The 12,605-nt window shown below is 39.9% G+C and overlaps 1 protein-coding gene across 1 annotated transcript in view; it reads right to left on the minus strand.

The window, feature by feature from the left end:
• PRKG1 (protein kinase cGMP-dependent 1) overlaps positions 1-12,605 on the minus strand; it is a 1,992,201-nt gene that overhangs the window by 1,844,974 nt on the left and 134,622 nt on the right. The gene's annotated exons all lie outside the window — the stretch shown is intronic.

Raw genomic sequence — 12,605 nt, forward strand, 5'->3', positions numbered from 1 at the left:
AAAAGAGAACTCAGTGGATTTGAAAGCTCAGTTGGCCAATCTTGCAGATAATGAACCCACTTTGCATCAAGATATAATAGTAATGAGTAAATTGGTAGATCATTACAATAGACATTCAAAACTCAGGCAGTAACTCAGCTAGTAAATGTAGTTACAGAAAATGAGAAGAATAATGCCCCTAATGTTTCAAAGCAAGCTGATTCAAATTACAACACAACATGTGTAGTACCTGAGTGGATGAAAGGTCAAGCAAAATAATACAAATCAACATAATAAAGTCATGCACATGCTGAACTATATCTTATCATAGGAAAAATAAATTAAAATTACACAAATAGCAACAGCCTGACTCTTGAATGGAAACATGGAGAAATTTGACAGAAAAGTTGATCAATATCTACACAAAATGAGAGAATGTTGAACAAAGATTTTCAGATTGGGAAGATCACGATGCAAATATACATGGGAATATGTCATCATTTAATAAAGAGATATTAGGGGTTAAAAGTATACAAGGTAATTTAGAAAACAATTCACTAACATGAAATTTACAGTTTATGGGAGTCCCAGAGCAGAAGGAGAATGGCAAAAGTCAAATTGTTTATATTGAGAATTTAATAAAGAAGTTTATATGTCCAGAAAGTTCGTGTGATATAATCACTACGCAAGCACATTTTATCCTCTCTCACATGTCAAAAAATATGAAGTATCCTCAAACGATTTGGGCTAATTTTTCAGATTACAGACTCAAGGAACATCTGTCTAAAACAATAGCAGCTAAAGTCTACAAAGTCAATAATGAATTAAGTTCTGAGATCGTATTAAAAATATTGTTGTGTTTAATATCATTGCAATGTATATTATTGTTTTATGTGTATTTAGTATTTGTTTTTATTATTTGTTTTAAAAATAATTTTTGGAATGTACATTTAAATTATAATATATTTAGGAGCAGGATGTTGGGTTTGTAAGGGGATAGGTTGAGGAGTAATTTGTATGTTTTTGTTTGATTGTTGTTTTAATACTAATATTTGTGGGGAAATATGCATGAACCTTTTTGTGAAAATGTAATATATATTTCAATTGTTAAAATAAAAATGAAATAGATTTTTAGGCTTCTATTATGATATTAAAAATATTTAAATATTGCTGTTTATATTTAGAAATATAATATGTTGTGTATATGATGGTGTTTTTAATTTGGATAATTTATTTAGGTTTTTGATTTTTTGGGGATAATTAATGTCAGATTATATTGCTGTAATAAAGTTTGGAGTGGGAATAGTAAAGAAACCCCCATTGAAAGTCCAACACTTTCCCACATGTGGCTTACTTTTGCATGGCAATAGTAAATCTGACATACATAAAGTGTTAATCATTTAGTGATGTTTTTAATTTTTTAACTGATATCGTATTTTTTTACTAGAAAGTATATTTTAATTTATTTATATATTTTTAATTAACTTAGTTTTTTGAATTATCACAACTTTATTGTACTATATTTTTCTTCAACATAATTTTTGTTTTCATTTTTAGTGCAATAAAATGAATGTTATCCATATAATAAACTTTTAGTTTATATACATATTTGTATATAATTATAAAAATATGTTTAAATATATTTTGCATTAATTTTGATATAATATAAAAAATTTTACTTTCCTATAACTTTTAATGTATTCTGAATTACTGTAAAAAGAATTAGCATTTTATTTTAGTATTTTCATATAAGCATTTATTTGCCAGTTTGGAAATGTTTTTCAACAAGAAAATACAATGTAAGTTTTGAATTGTTTTTTATTAATTGAAAAAATATGCATTTTTCTATTATTTTCTACAGAATGTAAGCCTTTTTCATGTTCATTTTTATGATATTTTCACCATTTCCTTGATGTTGTAGTATGTCTTTCTCATTTTGGACTGTGGGCGCACTTTGCTGTTGTTTTTCCCATTCCTGCTGTCCAGTTCAGGTAAGAGTAATTTACGGGTATTTTTTTGAGGGAGGAGTTGTTAAGAGTAAGTTAGGCTTTTTTAAGTTCTTTTACTATTTCTTTTAAGTATAATCTGAATTAGCCATTTTAGGTTAGTGTGGTAGGCTTTATTATAATTTATAACATCTTTGTAATTAATAACATCATATCTGTTTTGTATGTGTTATAATGATTTTGTACTCAGCTGTGTTTCATATGTGGGTTGTAAATATTATTGGGGCGGCTGTAAATATTTTTGCTTTATATGTATTTATTTCAGGTATTGGATGTTATTTTAATCTTGATGCATTTACTTTTTCCAAGAATCAAATAGTTGTTTTTTTTTACCAAAAGTAGTTTTTACTTTTTTTAATCAATTTTTCAGTTTTGCTGCAGTGTTTATTCATTTTTTACATATTTCTCAGGTCCTCTATGGATTCCCTGGATTAATTAAGTTATAAGTTTTTCAATTTCATTTGCAACTTTGATGGTAATTGTATCCTCTACATTTTAGGCGGATTTCTGTATGTGCCTCCATAGTAACTTGAGTTGCACTGTGGGTATGTTTTCAGTATGGTGTAAATCCTTGTGAGTTCATAATCGATGATGATTTGTTTAGAGTTATCGTTGTTCGTTTTTAGTTTTAGAAGTGTTGACTTTTCATTGTAAGTTGTACTTTTTGTTAAGTAAAATGAGATGTTTGAATTTTGGTATTGACCATGTATTGTGTATTTTTGATTAAATGGCGTAGGTTATGACATAGATGTGTAATCCATAATCCATGTGTTACATTGTGTTAAGGCTAGTAAATTGTTGCTAGTACTATACATTATAATTTTTCTATCATTATTGCGGTTGTCACATTCTAAGAAGGTGTATTTTATGTGTGGTTTGTAAGTGTTGGATTATAGCTAGTTATTTAAAAAAAATGTTTTAAAGTTTTTATTGAGAATCAAACGAGGATGACAAAGATATAATATTTCACTTTAAATGGCAATATAGTACGAAAGAACATTACATGTCGCAATTTATAGCATATAATAATGAGAATAAAGTGCATTTCCAGGTCTATTTGTACAAACGTCTGGGCTTGATTAGGGTGCATAGCTACTATTCAATGTGTGCCCTGATGCAAAAAGCAACAGCAGGTATCTACTGACTGTGTGGGGATATAACAGTGCCCAGTGCCCCCGCGTTGTAGTGTTGGGATTATGTTGCGGTGTCAGTCCCCTCCCTCGTCATCAATAGGTAATTTTGGAAGGGCTGCCATATATCCACTGGTCTTGCAGCTGGCGGCTGCAGCTGTGCATACGTATCGCTGGTAGTGTTACAGTATGTCATACTACGTAACCAATCCTGCAGTACGGGGGCCCGCTTACTACCCCATCCAATGGCAATTTCACACTTAGCAATAAGGAGCGCTATAGCGACAAAGCGCCGTTTAGATTTAGGGAGGCTATATATGTGCCCCAGTAGCGCCATGAAGTGTGAGGGTGTGGCCACCATCTCGACCATACGTGAGATTTCCACAAAAACTGTCTGCCAATAGGTCACTACCTTGGTGCACGTCCATGTGATATGTGCGAAATCGGCATCCGGGCAACCACATCTCCAACATGTGTTACGACGAGAGGGATCTATGCGATGCATTTTACTGGGTGTCACATATGCCCTCCACAAGCATTTAAAATGCAGCAACTTATGCCGATGATTGGGGTATACCCAGCGTATCAGAGTGCAGCACCGACCTCACTACGCATCCGTGATTGGATGGCTAAGGTCTTGCTCCCACGCCGCCCTCACACCCATGTCCCAACCAGGAAGCATAGAAATCACTGCCTTGTACATTCTAACCGTTAGATGGCTACCATCTCCATCTTTTATAACCCCTGTCAATATTGTAAAATCTGGCGGTTCTAAGGTATACCAGGGCATGTTCGCTCGTAGTGCCTTCTGCAGTCTTAGCAACAAAAATTGATCCATCACCGTGGCGTGCAAGAAACGAGGATCCTCCGTGCGCAAGAAAACGTGACCCTTGGGGAAAAGATCGCCAAATGTCACCAAGTGGAACTTGGCCAGAGTACGCTCCACTAAGCCTTCTCGTAGTATAGGGATCCAGCCATTCCCAGCAAGTGGCAGTGCAGTAGAGTACAGCATATGAAATCCAGTCAATGTTTTCAGCTTAAGCCACGCCCAACTAGTCGCAGATAATGTCTGAATGTCTTGCGGGTCTTGTGGAAACCCAACTGGCAGTAGAGTGTTAAGGGGTGCAGGCAACGCAAAGTCTGCCTCTGGCCTGTGATATGAGATCCTGACGTCCATATGATACCAGTTATGGGCAAAACTGGCTTGCGTGACCAGATAAAAAACCCGGAAGTTCGGGACCCCAAACCCACCTTTCTCAGAGGGGAGCATTAGCGAGGCTGCCCCCCCCCCCCCCCCCACACCAGTCTTATCAACAGGTACGAAGTTCTGTATAGAAACTATTATACAATGGTATAGGAATGTTATGAAAAAGGTACAGGAATCGTGGAAGGACCACCATCTTTATTATGGCTATTCTTCCAGCCATCAATAAAGGTAGGGATAACTAACACTCTATGTTATGCCCCAGTTGTCCATAACAGGGCCATAGTTGAGTTGCAAAATGCAATCCTTCTCCCTGTGAATGTGAACCCCAAGGAACTTCACTAACTATTCACACCAGGTCAGTGGGTATTCCTCCGATCTATCACAAGGTGCCACTGTTAGGGGGAAGGCTTCCGATGTTTCCCAATTAATATGTGATTATAGCCAGTTCTTCATATCTTTTGTTATTGTTATTATCTTTAGGCTGACAAGTACTGGCAATTAATATTGTTAGGTATGGTTTGCCAGGGAGTTCATTTGTTGCCTGGTCAGAAACAATTTGAGCAATATTTTTAAGAATTGTTTCTGTTGGCACTTGTGAGCTTGTACTGACCTCCTTCAGGTCCTGCAAGACTTTTCTCACTTCTAATTCTGTAATATTCGGTGGATTGTTATGTTTGCTAACATTTTCTACAATTTCAGTTTTAATGGTAGTCCCATATAAGTTCTAAAAACCTTGTCACCTGTTGTATTAGTTAGGACCTATAGTCCTTTGTAAATATTTTAAGGGCATTATGATCTAGTCTAGTAATATAGAATGCACTAGCTGTATCCTAGGATGGGAGGTTTCTGAGCACAAAGTTTTTATGAGATACTTTTAACTAGAGCACAAAAATACGACATGTAAAGAGGCTTTTAGAACTTATAAGGGACTACTGGCCCTGGCATGCCAACAGAGGGGTTTGCGTAATTGTTTACATGACCACCATTTAGACTCATTCAATAGTTTAAAAAGCATTTAGAATGTATATGGGACTACAATTCCCAACATGGTCAAGGGAACAGTGTGTGTTTTCACACACAACTGCCCCCTTCGCCCAACAGTTTACAATGCAGTTTAGAACACATACAAAACTAAAATTAACAGCATGCTCAAAGGGACGGCTGCGTGATTCCACATGCCACCGCCCCCCCACCCATGTGCGTCTCCCTTACGTTTGTACTAAAAAATGGGCTGCCACAATGCATGGCAGAATCAGGAGGATGGAGACGTATGAATAGTTGCTGATGACAGGGTGAGACTTTTGATGAAGTAAGACTGATGGGTTTGTATACTTATTTGCTTGCAGTACTTCAAAAGGACCCTCACAGATATTTAACTACATGCATGGTGTGACAATTATGTCTTTTTCTTAAAAAATGTGACTACAAGGTTCCCCTCATCCCAGTCCTCCATTAGGTTTACCTGTCCCAAAATTAGGGTAAGATTTAGATTGTGAATGTGGGCGTGTGAAAAAAGCACAATTTCACTCGATGGTATATGCATGTTGGATTTTTCTAAAAGGTGGTTGTGCTGCCCCAGGAGTGGCATGGCTGAGTCTTGCAAGACTGGCAATCACCGGTTGGTCTTGCCCCTGTTTTTAAATATTACATGTCCCAATTACTGGGGTGTTGCAAAATGTACTGTTTTGTCAAAAGCAAATGTTTATAAATGCCTTATGTCTTTTTGGGACCCTATCATTCACCTTAACCAGTCATTAGGAGCTGGTACAATATGTTTGCATGAGCACTGGAGTGAGTGTTGACACTTGTGACAGGGATTTAAAAAGGGACAAACAGGATCCTAGTCCTGAAGAAAGCTCCAGACCCATCCTTGGGCCCTTGTTGGGCTGAAACATGTCGACCTAGATAGGACACAAGCTGCATAATTTTGCCTCAAGAGTTTCAATACTTGTTATAATCACCCCTACATCACCCATTTAATAAATGATGTAATTTGAACATGGGTAGGTGCACTCAGTTTTTAGCTGTCAGGATCCCCCACTCCTCCTGAATGGTTCTTCTTTCGACAATGAGGGCCGCCCGCCACTAGAGCATCCTCTGGCAAGTGCGGGATGGCCAATGATGAAGCAAGACACCCAGGGGGCGTGTGACGCTATCCTGTTCTTTTTTGCAAATTGCCCCCGGGGTTCTCTCACCAGGTATTGGGGCACAAATCATCCTAAATTGAATAAAAAGGATCATTAGTGAGGATGTCTGGTTCCCATATTTGAGAGCCATTCTGGGGTACATTTTCTTTGTTGAGGCTATGATATTATAAGGGAGAGTGCAAACAGGTATCCACATAATCGTGTCTCCCATTCCACCAGCCCTTCAAATGAAAAGGGTTTTGTGTATGATGCTATTTCCGAGACAGCCATTGTCACTGACACAATTAATCCAGCCACCAATACCTTATTGGGAACAGACTCTGGATGTGCTTAGCATGCATTGGACAAATGGCAAGGTCTTTGTCAAATAGTATTGACCACAAACTACAACCACTGGCAATGGCACATTGCAGTGCTGAGTAGATACTGAGACAGCACCATGGCCTTTGGCCACAACAGTCAATCATTTCCAGCTCTGAGTGTATGTTGGGTGCATTGTGCCCAAAACCCTTTCCCCTGTATCCACAGGCATGGTCTGCGCTTTTCCCACCTTGTTTTACACACTATGCTAGAATTACTCAGCCGTTACTGTAATTTTGGAATCTCAATCACCAATGCCATTTTCACATGATTCTTACACAGTCTGATTCTCCCATTTCCTGTTTCATAACTTTAATTATACACATTTTACAAATGTTGTATGTCCATGCCCCTTGGGATTTGGGTGTGCTCATTAAGAGAGATCGTGCTTAGTAAAACCAGGAGCGACCAAGGACGGCAAAATCTGTTTTTTGACATAATCAGATTTCAAGCTCCGATTCAAATTTCAGTTTGTGAACTTGTCTACATAGCCAATTGCTAAAGTCTCCCAAATTGTTTTTTTTTTTTTAATGTTCTAAAAAAAAAATACTGTATGGATTACACAAAACTTTGCAAATGCAATCCCTTGGTCTACGTGCAATCTTCATGCTGAGTTTGTGTGATTTGTTTTGTTAGAGTTGACAACACTGTCTTTCGAAATTGAGCTGGGAAATGCAACTTTTGGAGCTTCCGTAGTGTCCCCAATGCCTCTCCCCATGACTGGTAAGCCTCCACCAAACAACACAAAAAAAAATTCTATTCATATGGAACATTTTCTAAGTGTGGCCAGAGTGATTAAACAACATCAACCTGACATTTCTAGGAGCTAAACATCTACAGATCACCTATATTACAGCCCCTGATTGTTCTTGTCATCACGCTTGAGTTGGACTTTCAAATAAAAGAGCTAATTTTGCCGAATTTGCAAAAACATTAAAACAATATATAGAAGTAATCCTTAGATTGACTTTATATTAACTTGCTGTAAACTTTCTAAAACAGGAAGACTTTTTTTGTGGGGGGTGTTTGTGTGTGTGTGTGTGCGCGTGCGTGCGTGCGCATGTGTGTGTGTGTGTGCATCCTGAATATCGACTACAATCACAGAATATCGAGGAACAAAATATTGAAAGGTAAATATGTATATGTTTTCTATATCTAACTCCACAGATATGTACCATGATATTATTAATATTTCGAGGTACCTAGATGTCAGGGGCGTAACACAGGCCCCTGCAGCCCCCCGTGGTGCGGGGGGGGGGCAAGCTCCAGTGGTCCCTCTCAGCACAGTGCTCTGGCAGGAGAGCTCCTGATTGAGTCGGGAGAGGACTCCTCCACGTCCCTTGCAGGGGGGCCCCCTCAAGTTTCTTTACGCCACTGCTAGATGTAGAGTGAAGTATAGTCAATCTGTTTTTCCCTATATGCACTTACCTCAAGGTAGGAGGGAGGGGGGAGAGAGAGAGAGAAGGAGAGAGAGTGAGTGAGAGAGACTCCTTAATATAAAGAAACTATCCAAGCTGCAACAACGCGTTTAGTTGCAGTGGCATGACATATTGATTTTTTTCTAATGCTAAATGTGGAAAGCACAGTATTGATTTTCCCAGAGGTGAGGTAGATTTTCAGATTAGAATATTCATTAGATTGTGTTTTGCCACTAGCAGGAATGCAGCCTGCGTTGATGGCATCATCTCACAGTATCTCTCGTTCATCCCATCTCCTCAAACACTGCTGCCCTCCAGCGCTCACTTTTGGGAGATCCGAGCTAAGAAAACAAACAGCTGCTCGTTCGCCCAGACAGGCTGTCGGTCAGTGCCTGTCTGAAGGACTGAAGGCGCCTTTCAGACATTTTCAAAACATCATCGTCTGCTTCCGGGTCTGTACCCTACGACGTAACGCAGCAAGCACACTGGAAGCAAACTTCTAACCTGGAGTGCACGAGTCGGGATGAGAGACAAGAATGGTTGTCACGTAGTTTGCTTGCGTTGTCGCATAATATCACTGTATAGAAAACGTAACTTTCCAACAAATGCAAGTGCTAACCTTAACAAGCTTGAGTTGTTTCACTCAGTTTGCGAATTTTGAGGAATAAGAGTATCCTCATAAACACGTGAGTGAAAGTGTAAGTAAGTGTGTGAATTTGTTAGAGTGAGTGGGTAAATGTATTAGAGTGAGCGTGAGTGACCATGGAAGGTAATAATCAGACGAATGACTGAACAATGTATATTTTAAAGTGCCAAAGACCACATGCAGAACAATCTAACTGATTTAGTCTTTGAAACAGACACATTCAGTAAAATACAGTGTGCTCGATCCACACATTCGTAAATGAAGATTTGACAGCAAGCTACAGCTTATATTTAAGGTAAATACCATCTACTTGAAGTCCCAGATTAAATACTCTAGGGCAGATCTACAAGGAAGTGCCGCAGCGTGGCAACGCAAGCCCTGTGGCTGTGCCCCGCTGCAGCACTTCCGAAGCACAGGAATGCAACATATTTACAAAAATATGCCACATTCCTGTGCTCTCCCCTGCGCTGGCGAACAAACTGCAGCCATGCGCAGGCACCCTGGCACCATGGTGCAAGGATGCCTGCGTCATGGGGAGATTGTTTTTGTGCAGGAAGGGGCACCTTCCTGCACAAAAACAATCCCTACAGGCATTTTCCTCTTTCAATGCGTGCTGTAGATTGCAGCACACTTTGAAAGAGGAAAAAACTAGGAAAAAGGAAAACATTTCTCCTCGTTGCGCCTGCGTAGCATTGACACGCATTTGCAGATTCACGATTACTCGTAAATCTGGAAATGTGTCTCCTTCCATGGGTGTTGTGTGGGAACACCCACAGCAACACCCATGGAACACCCCCTTCCACGCAAAGTGCTGCATATTAAGGGGCCATATTTACAAGGAGAGGAAAAGTCACTGGGGGTGGCTTTTCCTCTCCTTGTAAATATGGAGAAGTGAAATGCGCCTCCAATATGTCACAAAAAGTAATGTACTGGTGGCGCAGGGGGATCGTAATCAGCCCCTCTGAATTTTGAATACCAAGACTGCAACTTGGCATCACTGAAGACTCCACATTTAGGTGCAGATTTACTTTCTTGCAGTAAAGCAGGGGGTGAAAAACCGCAGTGCTGCGTTGTGTGAAGAGCAGAATGTAGCGCAGCGCCAGATTTAGAAATAGTTGCTTGACATTGACATAGTCGTTGGCGCTCGGGCTAAATCTGACTGTTCTGCTTGACACTTAGGCCAGGGCCCTCTTAACAGCATTATAGGCCCCAGAGCACTTCACTGAGCCCTGCCTTCACAACCGCTCACAGGGATAAAAATGTTTAACAGAAAATGAGTGTTGAATTTTAGTCTGCATGGGGCCCATATGCTCGTGGGGCCCCTGGGCAACTGCCCTGCATGTCCATGCGTTAAAACGGCACTGACTCGGGCTCCTGCGCAGAGGCAAGCAAGCCTAGTCTAACCTAGGATATGTAGGTGAGCTACGCTCTCCAGTACAAATTCCTATGTGGAGGCAACAGCACAGACATGGGGTAAAGCACAAGTTACATGTAGGGAGGGACATAAGGTGATATAACTTTTGACCTCTTGCTTGCTCTGGCTGTTACTTGGTGTTAAGATTTGGGGCAAAGTCAAATCATGCTACTTTAGTCCATCTGGGGTTACATCAAAACCTAGGATTATAGCACTGCCCCATACATACCTATTTTCCAATCTTAAACAGGGAAATGACACAAAGAGGTTTGGGACAGCAAAAAAGTCAACTTTCAGAGCAAAAGAGCTTTTGCGTCTGGAAGATCATCTCTCGCTGCTATTTGTGCCTTGATTCGCTGCTTTGAATTTACAAGCAGCAGTGTAAGTCTTTAGTAAATTTGTGTGCTATTCTGCAAAGCTGGCTGGCCTTTTCTCTTTAAGAAGATTTTTCATTGTAAACCGGCTTCAAACATTCATTTATGCTTTACTTTGTCTTTAGAATAGGCTGCTTGGAAACACAAATGATCTTCTGAAGTTCATTTTAACATTAGAAGGGCAAATATTGCCCTTCCTAATGATTAAATTGTGCAGATGGCTGCGGGCAGAGAAAAAATTCACACTTGTTAGCACCTGGCTTATTTTTCATCATCAGACTTTGACCCAGAGGAAAAGTGAGATATGAGAAAGGGAGAAAAAAGAAGGGAGAGAATTAAAAAAAAAAAGAATGATAAATGGAGAAAGCAGGGTTGAAACGGAAACTGTAGTAGTGAGGTAAAGACACAGGTAGTGTAGGCTAAGGGAAGAAAGAGACATTAATTGGAATACGAATTACCACCCTTGGTATTTAAAAACCTCTGCATTAGGCAGCACAGTCTCAAGCACCTAAGAAACGTAGGGTTCCCGTACGTTCTTTGTTTTTGGTGGTCCTTCCAATTGGTGCATTTGGCGAGCATAGGATGCACATTTGCTATTTCACACTGAGAACACAGCTTAATTGTATCTCTCTGGTACTGCAAAAAATGTAATCTTATTTTACTAATATTTAGGGCCTAATTATGGTGTTGGTGGGTCTGACAGCAACAGCACGTCAGTGTCAGACCCACTGGCATCTGCCCCTGCAGTATGCCCACTGCATTACAAAGCGGCGGGCGGAGCCATTGGGCGGAAGGACCATATACGGTGCTTCCGACGGGCTCCTCGGTGCATCGGAATGACAGCATAACCCCTTAATGACGGCGGGTCCGCCATCGGGTTTATGATGTCGGTTCCCGACAGCCATTCCATGTAGGCCTTTCCGACATGGAACGACGGTCGGAAAGCGACATTAGGGGCCCCTGGCCTACCACAATGGGCGCCCCTCAACATCACCACACCGTGTGGCAGGCAGGCAAAGCAGGGTGCCTGCCACACGTTGCAGGGATGTTTGCAAACCTCCAGTTTACAATGGAAGGTTGTGCTGCAGCCCAATTCCGCCTGCCGCACAAGCTTCTATTGCAGAATGGATGTTTCTGTCTATGGTCGGGTGGTTCTTTTCCCACAACGGTGTCTGACATCGTAATAAGCCCCTTAATGTCATAGTAATTTCTAAATTAAGAAAAGTTAAGGAAATAGTTTATAATTAAATAATGACCACGTATTATTTTTATATATTTTTCTTAGTATAAACTTATATTTATTGAAATGTTTCCACTAATTTAAATATTTTAATTTAATTTAACATTATTTCCTGAAGGGTTTCATGCTCACTTCCTCTCCACCATTATATTCTGTGGAAAGGTGTTGCCGTACCAGAGGCTGACCATGTGTGGTGTTAGACTTACTACTTGGTTTCACCCTCTTTTTCACGGGTGGAGACGAGTAACTCTACATGTTTGAGTAACTTTACACTTTGCTTTTGTCAATAGCCCATAGTAGTAAAATTTACTCAAATGTGTAAGAGTAAATTACATATACAAATTACTCACAAGTGTTAGTTACCATTGTGAATACCCCCATATTCTGCCAATTTTTATCTAGTAAAATGTGTCTGTAGAATTCCCAGAGGGAGCAGAATTACTCTATTCTCCGTAGTCCCGAGTCAGACGGTAAGTCTAACTTGTGTTACCAGCCGAATCGTTTGTTCTTCTGCACTCATAATGAAGGCCATAAAGTGCAAAAGAATTAACAAAAACCTGGCAAGTTAAGCAGCTCTCATTTCCCTTGCACACGATCAGTAGATTTTGTTGTCAAATTGTCAAAGCTGATTAAGTGCTTACCCTTGGGTATTTTTTGCAGGTTACACATGATTAAATATTACCA

Source organism: Triturus cristatus, chromosome 1_2 (genome assembly GCF_964204655.1).
Source record: "Triturus cristatus chromosome 1_2, aTriCri1.1, whole genome shotgun sequence".
Classification (NCBI taxonomy): domain Eukaryota; kingdom Metazoa; phylum Chordata; class Amphibia; order Caudata; family Salamandridae; genus Triturus; species Triturus cristatus.